The 17,264-nt window shown below is 36.3% G+C and overlaps 1 pseudogene; it reads left to right on the top strand.

Moving 5' to 3' along the window:
- Window positions 1-1,800: 1,800 nt before the first annotated feature.
- LOC144765644 (28S ribosomal RNA) lies at window positions 1,801-2,816 on the top strand (annotated as a pseudogene).
- Window positions 2,817-17,264: the final 14,448 nt, after the last annotated feature.

Genomic DNA, 17,264 nt, shown 5'->3' with positions numbered 1-17,264 from the left:
AAACATTCATCCAGGAGAAAGTGAGAGATACCTCGGATTGAACTTTGATCCACACACTGGCCATACAAGAAACACAATTAATGAGGTTCTTGTTAATTGGGCTCAAAAACTTGATAATCTACCACTTAGGCCCACGCAGAAAATAGAAATTTTGCGTCAGTACTTTGTCCCTAGACTGTCATTTAAATTGGAAATGACAGGAACAGGAGCTAAAACTTTAAATGTTCTGGATCAAACAATAAAAAAGTATGTCAAACATTTTCTACACCTTCCTGCATACACATGTGATGATCTCCTATATTCGAAAAGATCATTTGGGGGCCTCAGTATACCAAAACTATGTACAACAATTGGTCTCAATAAAGTCAATAGTTTATTGTATCTCAGGGCTGCTCCATATCTGTACATAGCTCATTCATTCATGTATGCAGGAGAAGTAATAAATGAAAAAATTGATAGCATCATCAAAACGCACAAACTCAACATTTTAGACAGTACGTTTCTGAGTTATGATTTGAATTTGTTAGCAACATATGATTGGAGAAAAGAAGAATTTGAGAAATGGGCAAATATCCCTGTCCAAGATGATGGTATAAAATACTTGGCAAGTAATCCAACCTCGCTGATGTTAAGAGCAAATGTTTTATATACTAGAGAAATCATCACTAGGGGAAGAAATCGTACATTTGCTACATGTAGGTATTATAATGATGTTTGCGAAACAATTTCACATATTTAAGGCGCATGTCCTAAAACCAAGGACATTAGGCTGAAAAAGACATAATAAAATTCTGGAATTGCTCATTGATAGAGCTAAAAGGTGTGGTTGGATGGCATATAGGGAACCTCATGTTAAGAATAATCAAGGTGAACTACGAAAACCAGATGTAGTGTTTACCAAAAATGGTACAGCTGCAGTGATTGATGTTTCAATTTGTTATGAAAACTCACAGAATTCCATTGAATTAGCATTTGAGAGTAAAGTGAAATACTATCACGATCTTTCACATCAAATCAAAGATCTCACCAAATGTAACACTGTAAGATTTCATGGCTTTATCGTTGGATGTCGTGGTATTTGGCCTCAATGTAATGATATTGTTCTGGCTGATCTGGGTCTGCAAATGTCATTCCCATTCAAGATAAATGTTTGCCTGACTACTTTAATTGACACTCTTAAAATGTGGCAAGTATTCGTGGACAATTGAGTATCAAGTTTATACTGAGATGTACACTTTCTTGCAGCACACATGTCACACTTATGATGTGAATTTTATAGATGTGAATTTTTAGAATTTTATCGATGTGCATTTTCTAGTTAGATGTGCAATTTGTAGATGTGTATTTTTATAGATGTGTGCTTATATTAATTTAGATATAACTGTGTACATCATACTTATTGAAATGTCTTGAATGATGAATAGGTCTCAAATCATTTCATACACATAATTACCACACATTGATTATTGATGTCCTGCTAATCATACTTTAATTTCTCAGGTCTGTTCGTAGACAATTTTAAATTGTTGGAATAGTACTGCAGGTTGTACTATCTCTGGCCTATACGTGATCCCATTTCCAGTGAGGACAGTGTTCAGTGTGGCTGTACTCCGGAGCGAAAGAATGTTGTATTGTTGGAAGCAAAACCGATTTGACGCTGATGGGCAGCATAATAACCCAGAATGAGCCACCGCGAGGTGGTACAGAAATAGCCAAATGCCTCGTCAGCTGATTAGATGCGCATGAGTGGATGAACGAGATTCCCACTGTCCCTACCTACTACCTAGCGAAACCACAGCCAAGGGAACAGGGAAAGAAGACCCTATTGAGCTTGACTCTAGTCTGGCACTGTGAAGAGACATGAGAGGTGTAGGATAAGTGGGAGGCCCGCTGGCTGACGGTGAAATACCACTACTTTTATTGTTTTTTCACTTACCCGGTGAGGTGGGAGGCGAGTCCCCTGGGGCTCTCGCTTCTGGCTCCAAGCACCCGGAGCATGCCGGGCGCAACCCCCTCCGGGGAAAGTGACAGGTGGGGAGTTTGACTGGGGCGGTACACCTGGCCAATGATAACACAAGTGTCCTAAGGCGAGCTCAGTGAGGATCAGAAGGGCAAAAGCTCGCTTGATCTCAAATTTCAGTATGACTACAGACCGTGAAAGCAGGGCTTCACGATCCTTCTGACTTTTTGGGTTTCAAGCAGGAGGTGTCAGAAAAGTTACCACAGGGATAACTGGCTTGTGGGGGCCAAGCATTCATAGCGACGTCGCTTTTTGATCCTTCGATGTTGGCTCTTCCTATCATTGTGAAGCAGAATTCACCAAGCGTTGGATTGTTCACCCACTAATAGGGAATGTGAGCTGGGTTTACACCATCGTGAGACAGGTTAGTTTTACCCTACTGATGATGTGTTGTTGCAATAGTAATCCTGCTCAGTACGAGAGGAACCGCAGGTTCAGACATTTGGTGTATGTGCTTGGCTGAGGAGCCAATGGGGCAAAGCTACCATCTGTGTGATTATGACTGAACGTCTCTAAGTCAGAATCCCCCCAAACCGTAGCGATACCCCAGTGTCATGGAGCCTCGGTTGGCCTGGGATAGCCGACCTCTCTCTAGGGGTGCGTGGAGCTGCTCACTCGGGGACCGAAGTGCAGACGGAAGGGGGCCGCCTCCATCACCCTTAGTGCATCGAATGTTCCTGTGGTACCCGGTACTAAATCATTTGTAGACAACCTGATTCTGGGTCAGGGTTTTGTAAGTAGCAGAGCAGCTACCTCGCTGTGATCTATTGAAAGTCATCCTCTGAGCCAAGCTTTTGTCTCTCCAGGCGTGGGTGCCTGCGGATGCCCTCATCCACCATACCCAAGGGTGGGTCCCTCTGCCGCCAGGCTGAAGGGAGGGACATGGAGGGGGTAACGTTGGCCCATGGGAGGTTGCCTCCACCACGTGCCCTCCAGCACGGTGGCCTCCCCATCCCGTCCCTGCCCCACCGCGGTGGGGACTGGGCCACCATCCCTTGTGGGTCAGCAGGGTGACCAGATGACCTGGGACGGCCGGGCCTCCCCTTCCTGCTGCTCCTGTGCAAGTCGAGCAGGGAGGTGAGCAGCCCCGAGGAAGGAGCCTCCTGAGGGGCAACCTCGGAGTGCCTGGCAACCCTTGCCGTCATCGGACTGCAAGGACGACTGGATAGTACCCTCCCGGGCCATATGGTCGCCTGGCTGTGCTGCGCTACCAGATGGCCCTGCGGGCTGGGCGACCAATGGGCTGGGGATGAAGTCCACTTAACTCCTGAGGGACTTTGGGGGGCCAGGTAGCCCTCATCAAATGACATCACTGATTACATCATCCACTTAATATGTGATGCACCTCCTCACACCCTAATATAACATTTCATACACCCACTCTAAAATACAGACTACCATTCTCAAAACCATAGACACACCAATACCAGTTAGTACATACCCACTCACTGATTCATAGGTCTACACACACTTCCACTCACTAACCCATACAGTCACTCATACACGCAGTCATTCAATAAATACAGCCACTGATATATGCTCTCATATACCATACAGACACTCACACACCACCACTCACCCATAGAGTTACTCACACACCTAGTCAGTCACCCAAAGAATGAATAACACTGCATTTTACTCACCTATACAGTTATACACACGCCGCCTCACTTATTCATGCAGATACTAACACATACTTACTCTCTGCTACAATCACTAACACAAGACCAAGAACACATTTATCAATATAGTCAGTTATATACTCCAACACTCACATATACTGCCTTTCACATATGTAGTTACTCACACATAACCATTGAGACATCCATTCACTCACCAACACAGCCTTACGCACACTTACTCACCCATACAGCCCCTTGCAGATGCACTCATGAACCATACATCCACTGAATCACCCACTCACACATCCATGCAGGGAGTTACACCCACCCACACAGACACTCAGGCACCCATACAGGTACTCAGACAACCAATAATTAACACATATAGATACTCATGTAGCTACTCACCAACCCATGCAGCCACTTACGCCCCAACTGACAGACTGATACAGACATTCACACAGATTAGTCACTCACCCATACATTCACCCAGACACGTATAATCACTCACTTATACAGTCAGTCACACACTGACTGAATTATCATATATACATATCACTTTCTCAAACTTTTTAGAAACACTCACAGTCACTGGATGATGTCATCAGTGATGTCATTTGAGATGTCATCAGTGATTTCATTGACCATGTCATCAGTGATGTAATATGTGACATCCTCAGCAGTGCATTGCGGGGGGGTGAGTTATAGTTAGCTCAACTAACTACAACGTATGAATTTCTCTGGTATTGTACGAGTGAAATGTCATACTAAATACAACATTCCTAAAACCTATGGTATTTTCAGTGAATATATATTTATATCTATATAAATATATATATATATATATATATATATATATATATATATATATATATATATATATATATATATATATATAGATATAAATCGCCTCATGCTGCCAGAGAGCAAGAATAGTCACACTCAGGATTTACAATTCATGGAATTCAGTATTTAAATGAGAGTCAACCTCATGTCACTCATTAGTTTTGGTTGAAATCGAAGCCCTTAGCGCGCGACACGAGGCACTCTAGAGTAGCCTAGCAAGTTGCAACACTAACTATATCTGCCTCTTTGCATTTTGGATTGCGCTTCCTTTTATTCCCAATTCACACTTGAATTGTTTATTTATTGTTTCACTGCATTTAAATTTCATTTTCACGAATTGTCTGATTATTATGTTACAATTAGTCTGTCTTCTAATTGTCAAGACGTTCTATTAACATGCACAGTGTTTCTATGTTTACTACCATACAGGAAATGCTCAAAAGCTCACTGCCACTTCCGGGTGATTGTATGACTTTTTGACAAAGACTGTGCTGTCGAAACGTGCCAAGTCAATAAATACTGAATTCCATAAATTGTGAATTCTGAGTGCGACTATTCTTGCGCTCTGGCAGCACGAGGCGATTTAAATACAACAGCGGGTCTAGCGCTCGCCAGTCTGCATCAACCCCATCTGGCGGATGAGATCGGAAGCAAGGCTGGACTCCGTTTGGTAATATATATAATGTACCTTTCAGGGTTGAACCGGTTAAGATCAAAAAGCGCATGTCATGCAAAACTGATTTTGCGATCTACGTGTTGCAATGCCCATGTGACCTACAATATGTGGGTAGCACACGTTTGCAAGTACACAAGCGTGTGCTGCAACATTTAAGGGCAATTTCTGGCAAAGACCAAACTTACCCTGTGGCTCGCCATTTTGAGAAAGTGCACAACAGTGACCCTGCAGGCTTGCAGTATTTCTCTATTGATTGTGTACTCCCAATGAAAAGAGGAGGCGATAGAGATGCCGCACTACGATTATTAGAAACAAGATATATAATCGAGCTTGACAGTAAGGCCCCACGAGGCCTTAATGCGAGCGAGGATTTATACACTTGTTTGTGAAAAACCAATATAGCAACATCTAGTGGGGGTTTTTTTCAATCATCATCACGGCCTGATATTTATTATTTCTGTGATAATGTATGTTTTCCAATATGTTTTTCTGTAACTTTATTAACATTTTGAAGTAGAGGTTGGGTTGGATTCTCCTTTACAACGAGGATAAATGCGTTGTGGCTTCACAAAATGAATAGATATGCTGCCTTCTTTCCACTTATAGGAAAAAAATGAAATGATCCATAAGAAAATGTAGAAAATATATGGGGGAAAAAAAAGAATGATGACAGTAACGATCAAATGGATAAATTACACGGTTATGTACTTTTTTCTTAAGGGTTTTCAAGATTGTTTATAAGGGTCATGTGCAATATGGTGAGCAAAAGGTAATCCTAGAGACACACAATAAATGCTTGCTTCTTTGGGAATTTTGATACTTAGTAATACAAAACTTTTGCAGAATTAAGTAGGTATGATTTTGCAGGTTTATTTAGTGAACATAAGAGGCCTTTTGATAATGAATCATCTTCATTTACACCATGTTGTGAATCTATGATTGGGAAATCAGTTAGACGAATTTTGGAAGTTAGACACTATGTCTTTTATTCTGTAAATAGTGTAGATACTTTGTATATATTATGAAATGAATATTATAAAGATTTGTATCATATATATTTTTTCACATATAGTGTCTATACCTAACAGTGTTTCTCCAATCTAATGCCTCTGTTGCACAGAATATGGACACTTGTCCTACAATATATGTCCTTCAATGCATAATATTGCTGTTGATAAGATACCTGCAGAAAACAACCCTGTGTGTCTTTAAAAGGGGTGGAGCACCAACTATAGGATGCCTCCCATTTTTGCTTGTCATTGCTACTTAACCCTTTCACTATGTTTAGCAACGTATCATGTGATCAAGCCTCTGGCTAGAGGCGAAACGCGTCATGCGGCTTGCTTGGGTGTAACTCGAAAAATAAAATTGCGCTGTTGCACAAAAAATTGGGTCTCACTTGTTCGTCTTTTGAACCAGCTCGATACTGTGACTGGGATGCTGTGGCGTCGGACGGAGTAAAAGTGATATATATATATATATATATATATATATATATATATATATATATATATATATATATATATATATATATATATATATATGTCTATTCACCTCCACTCCCGCTTCTTCCTTAAAAACGGGTCTGGCACAGCTAAGGTTGTGTTGCATCAGGCTTTTAATTACCACCAAAAACACACAAATAAAGCATTTTGTCTTCCATCCTGCACCTGGCAGACGCGTTTCGGAGAATGCCTTTATCCATGCCAGTGCTGTACACGACTGTCAATTAACTGGATATTCGCGGGGTTTATTACAATACTGAACGGAGGCTTCTCATTGGAGCAGCAACATCGTCACAGAAAGAGGACATGGAAAGTTCCTGCAAGTAAGTACTTTCCACTTTCTCTCCTCGTTACACCCCAGTGTGCCAACCCTGCCCACAGAGATCCACCAACAGTCCACATTGGTAGGCTTTGTTAGGTAACTTGCCCCAGCACCTGATATGCTCCGACTCCATCGTCCATGGGCTGCAAGCTCCTCCCCGTCATGCAGGATTGAATGGCGGATTAGCCTGCTGCTCATCAACCAATTCATCAGTAAACCGCTGCTCTCTCCCCATCGCCGAAATACGATTCAGGCCGCGGGGGGGTGGGGGGGCACCGCGATATGCATCCCTGCCTCTCACCACCGATTGTCGGCAGCTACGGAGCTCCTGAACGAGAGGCGTGCCAGAAATGCGGAGCCGACCTCCGCCAAACATTCACCTCCACTCCCGCTTCTTCATTAATATATATATATATGGTGTACAGTCTTAATATCGAGTCATTTATTTCGACTGGACATAATATCGACTAGAGAATATCGAGATGGCATTAATATCGAGGTAAGTAATATCGATTTATTTTTTATCGATTGTTATGTATGTTAAAAATATCGACATAAAAAATATCGAGTAAGTAATATCGTTAGTAAAAAATATCGATATGTTTATTAGTTTAAAAATATCGAAAGTTGTGTTATCGACTGTCACAATATCGACTCTCATGATATCGAATTTTAATATGGATATATATAATATGTAATAGTTCAATGTACACTGTTTTAATGTTTAATAATAGCATTTTGTGTTAAAATGTATTAATTTTATTTATTTATTTATATAGAATTAATGTTAAAAATAATTAATAAATAAAAAAAAATTATATTACTATAATAATTTCTAGGAGCGGGTAGTGGGTTTTTAGGGGAATAGGGTGGGAAGTATTTTAAATATAATTAATTAATTATGTAAATATATTAATTGGTATTAATTAATTAAATATGTAAATATATTAATTGGTATTAATTAATTAAATATGTAAATATAATTATTGGTATTAATATGTAATTAATTGTTAAATTACTATTTAATTAAATATATAATATGTAAATGGTAAATATGTAATTTTAATAGCTTATTTGATAATTATGCTTATTTAAATAATTTTTGTCATGTAGCGGGTTGTGGGATTATAGGGGATTAGGGTGGGAAGTAATTTAATTGTAAGTAATTAAATCTGTTAATTAATTAATTGGTAAGAATAAGTAAATAATTGTTAATTATATTAAATATGTTAATTATATATAATTTAATTGTTAATTTATTTAAATAAATGGAATTATTGTTGAATATGTTAAATCTAACTTTTTTAGGATATGTAGTGGGTTGTGGGATTATAGGGGAATAGGGTGGGAAGTAATTTAATTGTAAGTAATTAAATATGTTAATTAATTAATTGGTATGAATAATTAAATAATTGTAAATTAAATTAAATATGTTAATTATATATTATGTAATTGTAAATTTATTTAAATTAATGGAATTATTGTTAATTATGTAAAATCTCACTTTTTTATGTTATGTAGTGGGTTGTGTGTTAATATGGGTATAGGGTGGGAAGTAATTTAATTATACGTAATGACATATGTTAATTAATTAGTTGGTATTAATAATGAAATAATTGTTAAATAAATAAAATATGTTAATTATATAGATATAAATAGATATAACTAATATTATAATAATTAAATATAAAAAATATATATATGAAATATACTTATATAATTAAATATAATTACATATATATAATATATATATAATTAGATATATAAAGAGATATATAACATATATATATAATTATAGATATTCTCATATATATATAATTTTTTATTTGGGGAAAGAGGTCGGTTTAGTGTTCTGGGTTAGTTTTCTGTTTGGGTATTAAGGGGTATATGTTGTGTGCAGAGTCAGTTTTCAGTTTTTTGGTAAAGGGGTAATTTTAGTGTTCAGGGTTAGTTTTAAGTTTGTGGGAAAAGGGGTATTTTTAAGTTTCCTGGTCAGTTTTCTGTTTGTGGTTATGGTGTATTTTTAGGGGTCAGGGTCACTTTTCAGTTAGTGGTAAAGGGGTATTTGTAGGTTTCAGGGTCAGTTTTGTGTTTCTGGGTAAAGGAGTATTTTTAGGGGTTAGGGTCAGTTTTCAGTTAGTGGGTAAAGGGGTATTTGTAGGGTTCAGGGTCAGTTTTCAGTATTTGGGTAAAGGGTAATTTTTTTCTTTCAGGGTCAGTTTTCAGTTTGTGGATAAAGGTGTTTTTTAGGGGTCAGGGTCAGTTTTCAGTTTTTGGGTAAAGGGGTATTTTTAGGGGTCAGGGTCAGTTTTCAGTTAGTGGGTAAAGGGGTATTTGTAGGGGTCAGGGTCAGTTTTCAGTTAGTGGGTAAAGGGGTATTTTTAGGGGTCAGGGTCAGTTTTCAGTTAGTGGGTAAAGGGGTATTTGTAGGGTTCAGGGTCAGTTTTCAGTATTTGGGTAAAGGGTAATTTTTTTCTTTCAGAGTCAGTTTTCAGTTTGTGGATAAAGGTGTTTTTTAGGGGTCAGGGTCAGTTTTCAGTTTTTGGGTAAAGGGGTATTTTTAGGGATCAGGGTCAGTTTTCAGTTAATGGGTAAAGGGGTATTTGTAGGGGTCAGGGTCAGTTTTCAGTTAGTGGGTAAAGGGGTATTTTTAGGGGTCAGGGTCAGTTTTCAGTTAGTGGGTAAAGGGGTATTTTTAGGGTTAAGGGTCAGTTTTCAGTATTTGGGTAAAGGGTTTTTTTTGGTTGCAGGGTCAGTTTTCAGTTTGTGGGTAAAGGGGTATTTTTAGAGGTCAGGGTCAGTTTTCAGTTTTTGGGTAAAGGGGTATTTTTAGGGGTCAGGGTCAGTTTTCAGTTAGTGGGTAAAGGGGTATTTTGTGGGGTCAGGGTCAGTTTTCAGTTAGTGGGTAAAGGGGTATTTGTAGGGGTCAGGGTCAGTTTTCAGTTAGTGGGTAAAGGGGTATTTTTAGGGGTCAGGGTCAGTTTTCAGTTAGTGGGTAAAGGGGTATTTTTAGGGTTAAGGGTCAGTTTTCAGTATTTGGGTAAAGGGTTTTTTTTGGTTGCAGGGTCAGTTTTCAGTTTGTGGGTAAAGGGGTATTTTTAGAGGTCAGGGTCAGTTTTCAGTTTTTGGGTAAAGGGGTATTTTTAGGGGTCAGGGTCAGTTTTCAGTTAGTGGGTAAAGGGGTATTTTTAGGGGTCAGGGTCAGTTTTCAGTTAGTGGGTAAAGGGGTATTTTTAGGGGTCAGGGTCAGTTTTCAGTATTTGGGTAAAGGGCTTTTTTTTGGTTGCAGGGTCAGTTTTCAGTTTGTGGATAAAGGGGTATTTTTAGGGGTTAGGGTCAGTTTTCAGTTTTTGGGTAAAGGGGTATTGTTAGGGGTCAGGGTCAGTTTTCAGTTTGTGGCTAAAGGGGTATTTTGTGGGTTCTGGGTCAGTTTTCAGTTTGTGGGTAAAGGGGTGTTTTTAGGGCTCTGGGTCAGTTTGGGGTTTTAGGTTAGAGGGATACAGGGTAAAAATACGGTAAATTTAAATGTCTATTAAATTAGTTACTTTTTAATATATTTTATATAAAATATTTCTATTAATATACATTAAACACAATTATTGTTATTGTAGTACTTTAAATATTAATACATTTTTAAAAATATTTAAATTTATAAGGCATTTTTAAATAGATTATTTAATATGCAAATAATATTTATATACAATAATAAAGAAGGAAACATACACAGGGTTAAATGCAATAAATGAAAAATTGTTTATTCACATATAAAAATTTATTTGTAAGTAGACATTAATTTTTTATTTATATTCAAATTTTTTCATTCAATGTTTTTATGAACATAACAAAAATATGAAGTACATATATATGTTTTTAACACATAAATTATATTAAAATAATTTTATTATATTTTACATATATTAACATTTAAATAGTTTCAGAAACAAATTGGTAATATGTACTTTTTATTTAATAACAAAATATTTATTCAGATACACATTGAATATATTGTCATTGAAAAATATGTACATTTTTTTTGTAACAGTAACATTTTTGTTTTTTACCAAGTCATGTTATATTTTTGGAAATAATTATTATGAATATTGAACATATTTATAATATTCATTTTTAAATACATAAACAACAAAAACATTTATTATATACATACATAATGTTTTACAACATTTGCAAATTTAAAAAAAACATTTCTTGTAACAAACTTATATATGCAATTTATTTTTACATATACATTATTTACTAAATGTATTTATAAATCATAAAATATTTTTTAACTATAACATAACAGTTGAATAATTATTTCAAACTTATGAATATTTATGAAATAATTTTATACACTTTAAATAAATATTTACACTTAATATAATACTCTGTGTATTTTTTTAAGTGTTGGAATATAGAAATTAAATAGCATTTAGCTGTATACAGGGACTACTTTTTAACCGCGTAATGTTACTTAGGCGTATTTGGTGCTTCAACAGATCGCGGTTGGGTGCTGCTTCGCGTTAGAGAGGGTAAGTTTGTTTTAATTGTGTTTTATAAGTTTCTGAACCTATTGTTAGTGTATGTGTGCTGTGTTTATGTTTATGTAGGTAGAGTTAATTAGAGAAGATTGTGTGTTCGGTGTTAGGTAGAGTGTACGATATTGGATTTTTACCGCGTTTTTGTTGTAGGTGTGTGAGGTGAGGTAATATGTTTAAATGTTACTAAGTTAATATGTTTGATGTATAAATATGTGTTTTTATATATGTATGGGTGTTTTTATGTGGGTGGGTATGTCTTTTATTTTTTCTAGGTTATCGTCGCGTTTCGCTGTTTTGGAGGACTCCCTTCTTTTTTGATGAGAGCTGTGTAACGAGTATTATATACTCTTATTTTTGCACACTATTTTTTGGGTTTTTACGTTTTCTTGGAGCGTTTATTTTTCGGCATTACGGATTTTCGGGTTTTCTATGGTATCTGGTGTCTACTGAAGTGGAAAGGAGTTGATATGGATTTGCTTGTATTTTTGCATTTTTTTTTGGGCTTCCATGGATTGTATGGGTTTTTGGAATGGTGTCCTATGGATTGCTTGGAATTGGATTACGTTTGAAGCTGCATCAGAAATGTAAGTATTTTCTGGAATTTTAATGGGTGGGCAAACTGTTTTAAATTTTGCTTTACTTACGTTGTATGTAACATTTTGTAAATACATTATCTAAATACATTTTATATATGTTAATATTATGTATTTGATAATTTAATTGCAATTTGTTACATCTTATAATGAAGGATTTTAGGAAAAATATGTTTAGTTTTACGTGTATAGTTATGTAATGTTTTAAAGAATAGTTTTGGCAATCATTGATAGATATTCTAGTCCTTTGCTAGTTGGATAGAGGGTGACTTGACTTTGGAGTGTGTTATACATTTTTTTTGTTTCTTTGGTGAGTTTAGGTCCGATCAAAGTTACTGATTGCTCCATTCGGAGCTCCTGGTAACTTTGTTCTTTTTGTAAGGATTGTATTAATTTGTGAAGGGTAGGCGTTCCTCGGCCTGTAGTTGCTTGGAAGGCATTGTGCCATCCTTCAACTGCATTGTTTGTTTTTGCTTCCTTATTTAGTGTGCTAAGGTAGACATTCCACCAAGCTATTTGGTATTTGGGTTGTCTTCTATGGCCTGATCTGTGTAGCCTTCCTACCCATGTGTCTTCGAAGTAGTCAAGCATAGGGCTTAGTTTATCTTCGTTTCTTTTATAGTAGGGGCTGTCTATTAATAAGTTATAGTGCTCAGTTACATCTGTTAGTGGAACATAGGCTAGGGCGATGAGTTTTTTAATTTGATAAGCAAATGTGCTATCAGTGGCGTATTGGATACTCAAGGTTGATTTTTGTAGATGTCGCCAGATACATTGATTAAAGTGGTAATAGCAACCTTGTATTGCTGTGTGTGGGTATGTTTTAAGGATGCTGTTTATCATAGCTTTTTCAAAGTCAATGATAATTTTTTGTGGAAAATAGTTGTTAGTATGTTGCTTGACTTCAGTTAGTATTTCTTGATAGGTAGTTTGCTGTTTGTTTGGTAGAAGGGCATAAAGGAATGGAATATTTGCATTTTGGAAATGACCATGGATGGTGTATAATTGATAAAAAGGTTTGGGGCATACAGAAAAAGTACCGTCCATCATCCAAGTTTGGCATTGGGTAAGTTTTGTCATGTTGTTTGCTGTGGCAAACACTATAATTCTTTTATCTTTAGATTTGTTGTCATAGAGTATAACATTTTCTTTATTGTGAGTTACAGAGAGTTCAGGGGGAATTTGGACTTCTTCTAAAGTTTTTGGTGTGGGAGGAGTAGTGCATGTTGCTCTTTTTTGTCTAGCTACTGTTCTTTTAAGGGATTCAATAGATGGTAATTGGCTAGAAGCATGTTGGGGAAGTACACTTAAATGGTGTTTCAGAATAGCAGTTGTTGGTTGATCAGTGCTAGTACTAGCTTCTTTAAGGGAATCTAGCATTTGTCTAATCTCTATTTCTGTTACATTGGGTGGGTGATTATGTTCTTTAGTATAAGTAACAGTAGTTTCCTGAGTTATAGCTCTACCATAACATTTGTTGGCATAATATTTCGTACACTTCCAAAACACTTTCAAATCTTTTGTTTCTCTTGAGTGTAGACATATCCCATGTAACAAAGAAGCATTTTCCCTTTTTGTGAATAAATGAATTTAGCTCCTTCAGTCATGATAGTATTGTAGTGCTAGGAGGTAATTAAAAGAGAATGTAAATATTTTTAAAGAAAAAATAATGTTCTAATCACATTATACAGTTTCATACATTTTTATTTTACCTGTAAATGTTTTGATGCTTTCAAGTCGTTATTTTCAGCTGTTGATGTTCTTCAAAATGTTATTTTCTGTGTATATCTTTTTGTACCTGTGGAAGTTGAGAAAATGTGTAGAAATATTTTATTACTATTTATGATATTTTGTTCGACGTTTTTAGCTAGTTTAGATTTAGTTACCTATCTATTAATTCTCGATTTTACATTTCTAATATATACTTACTTTTTAATATGTAACTTTTGATGTCCAGGTGTTGTGTAGGTCTTCTGGTTTTTTTTTCGTCTGTAGGATGAGTGCTAAAAAAAAAAAGATATATTTGATGTATTTTGCTTTTAAATATAGGTGTGAGCTTTGAGAGTTACATTTTCGCTGACTAATAATGTAGTAGTACTTACTTTAGATATGTGTAGCTCTCTTTCTGTTGAAGTCCATCAGTTTTCTTCCAGAAATCCAGCAGAGTTTCGTCTTCCTTTAGTTAGGAGATGTATACTGCGTTTTTAGTTAGTTATTATTTCGTTTATATAGTATTAGGTTAATTGTTTCAGAAATAGGATTGGTTGTTTAAATGGATAGTCTGTTTTTATTTGTGGATTTGAATTTTTTTCTCTGTTATGCTAATTGCTTTCCTTATATGGGTGACGCCAATTAACGTTTATTGAATGTGTAAGGCTTTATTTTGTATAGGTAATGTTCTAGGTAATGTTATTTTGATATTTGTAAAGTGGAGGAATATATATAATTAGTTGTAAGAAATGTGTAGAAGGTCGAAACATTGTTTATGTATTATAAAATGTATGTTAGTATTTATTGTGTGCTGTAAATGTTATGAAAATATATAATATATGTCATCTATTTATATTAACTAAATCTGAATTTTTATGATTAGTATGACTTAATTATTAAATAATAAAGTCATTTATTCTAGGATGTATTAATGGCGATTTTTTTACAATCGATAAATTTGCTATCTATGTTTTTGTAATCGATATTTTGACTGTTGTTATATAAATATTTAATAATCGATGTTTTAGAAATCGATAATGTTGTGAGTCGATATTGTTGTAGTCGTTGTTTTTAGTAGTCGATATTGTGTAATCGATATTTTTGATGTTTGTTGTGTAAGTATAGTAAATCGATAATTTTGTTGTCGATAATTAGTCATCGATATTTTGTCCAGTCGATATTCGGTCTGTCGAGGTTATGTCAGTGATCCATATATATATATATATCTTACACAGTGGCAGTGTGAGGTTATAGTTATGTTATGTCAGAGCTTCCACTGGAAGATCATATCCTGATTTGCTAATAACTTTGGTGGTATTTGATGAATCTTCACAAAGCTTTCCAAAAAATAATTAGTCCACCTCAATGGGCAAAATGGCTTGAAGTAAAGGAAAAAAGTGCTGTGACAGGGCCAACTTTGACCGCGTCACACCAATTTTTTGCTAATCCAAGCTCGAGGGAGGTCAAGTCACGGAAGGGTGGTGGGTGGGAAGCGGGAATTAGGAACAACAATGGACAGCAGGAGGTAGCAACATGAGGGAGGTGCGGTGGTGAAGGGTGGAAGCAGCAACAACCGAAGGGGGCAGCTTACTTTCTCTAAAAATTTAAGTGTGTAATGTAACTGGTGCTCATGTAAGCACTCCAATAGCTTCTATTCGAGTTTGCACTACATAAATTTGCAAAAAAAGCAAACAAAACAAAACCAAAGCAATACAAGAGATGCAAGGGGAGGAGGGTGGGACCAGCATCAGTGGATAGTGGAATGGAGGAGGAAGCGAAATAAGGCAGGTGCGGGGGAGAAGGCGGGGAGCAGCAACAAATGCTAGAGCGCGATGAGGGTGAGGTGAACAAGCAACATGAGGGAGGGCTGGGAGATGCACTGTGGATATGTACTCTTCAAGAGTGCATATCCAAAACTAAAAAAAAGTACCTGCAGGAGCATGCGGCCAATGGAAGGACACTGGCCGCAGATAGGAAGCTGTATTATGTCAATACTCCATGGCAGGGACCGACACTGGAAGCGCCAGTGAGAAGCAGGAAGGGGCAGGAGGCACTGTTCAATCAGAGGCAAGGAGACAAGAGTGACTTGGAAGCCAACCAATGGTAAATAATGCATGGGCACTATGCCCATTTTTTAAAGGTTTTTTTGTTCATAATAGATTTTGCTGTCAGCGCATGCACGCTGTCTCAGGCAACACCTAAAAATCGCTGAACAGAAGTAAACTAAATTTTGCGTAAATTTAGCGGGCATTTTTGGACCAAGCTCTTTGTTTGGCTAGCTGCAACATGAACAGCATTTTTGCATAAGCATTACAGGCTTCAGGGACTTGGTCACCCATGTCCACTTATCTGTACCCATCCTTTATCTCTAAAATGACATTTACCCCTCTTTTTATCTACCCCCACCTAAACCCCTTTTTTAATAATATAAAAATATATGTCATTTAAAATGAATCTATCTATCTATCTATCTATCTATCTATCTATCTATCTATCTATGTATATATGTATATATTTATATAGGTATATATATATATATATATATATATATATATATATATATATATATATATATATATATATATATATATATATATATATATATATATATATATATATATATATATATATATATATATTTGCTTGCATTTTGACAACATCCTCTATATTACATTACTAGTATCAACATAGACTTTTACCTTATGGATTTGTTCACTTTTAGATGTTGCTATGGCATTGTACTATCATGTTTTTGCCTTATGCCGTGTATGTTTATGTACATTTTCCACTATGGAAATTTACACTTTGCTTAACTACAATGCACTCAATGAGCTGAGATAACATGCTATCGGTGACTATCAATTTGTATTTTTATAATATGTAATGTTAAAGAAATTTGTATAGCGTGTGGCGACCCAAAGGCATCCCAGCACTCATTGAGGAACACAGACTGTAGGCAAAACTTGTTTTCTGAAAGCCAGTTCTTTATCAATTGTTCAGAGGGAGAGAGGTAAAGTGTTGCAGAGTTTAGCCACATTGTACCTAAAAGATCGTTTGTAAGTGTAATTAGCTGTCTGGTAATAGAGGGACCTGGATCTTTAAAGGTTCTATGGGGCACATGCATCATTGATAGCTTTTGCGATTCTTAATTTGCGAAAATTACCGAATCGCAAATTAAGAATCGCAAAATGCTATGCATCATTTTTTTCACTATTTATTTGCGAATCGGTAAAAATCGCAATTTTTACCGATTCTCAAATAAATAGCGAATTCCAAAGTGCATTTTCGCAATTCCAATTGATTCCTATGGGCCGAAAGGCCCATAGGAGTCAATGGGAAGGCAGTTAAGAATTCGCAATTTGTTGATGCATTCCACGGGTGCAGGGGGGGGGTCCAAAGGACCCCCCCCCTGCACCCCTGAAATGTATTTGA

Source organism: Lissotriton helveticus, chromosome 6 (assembly GCF_964261635.1).
Source record: "Lissotriton helveticus chromosome 6, aLisHel1.1, whole genome shotgun sequence".
NCBI classification, from domain to species: domain Eukaryota; kingdom Metazoa; phylum Chordata; class Amphibia; order Caudata; family Salamandridae; genus Lissotriton; species Lissotriton helveticus.
The sequence above is the reverse complement of the archived record's forward strand: the minus strand, read 5'-3'. Positions and strand labels throughout refer to the sequence as shown.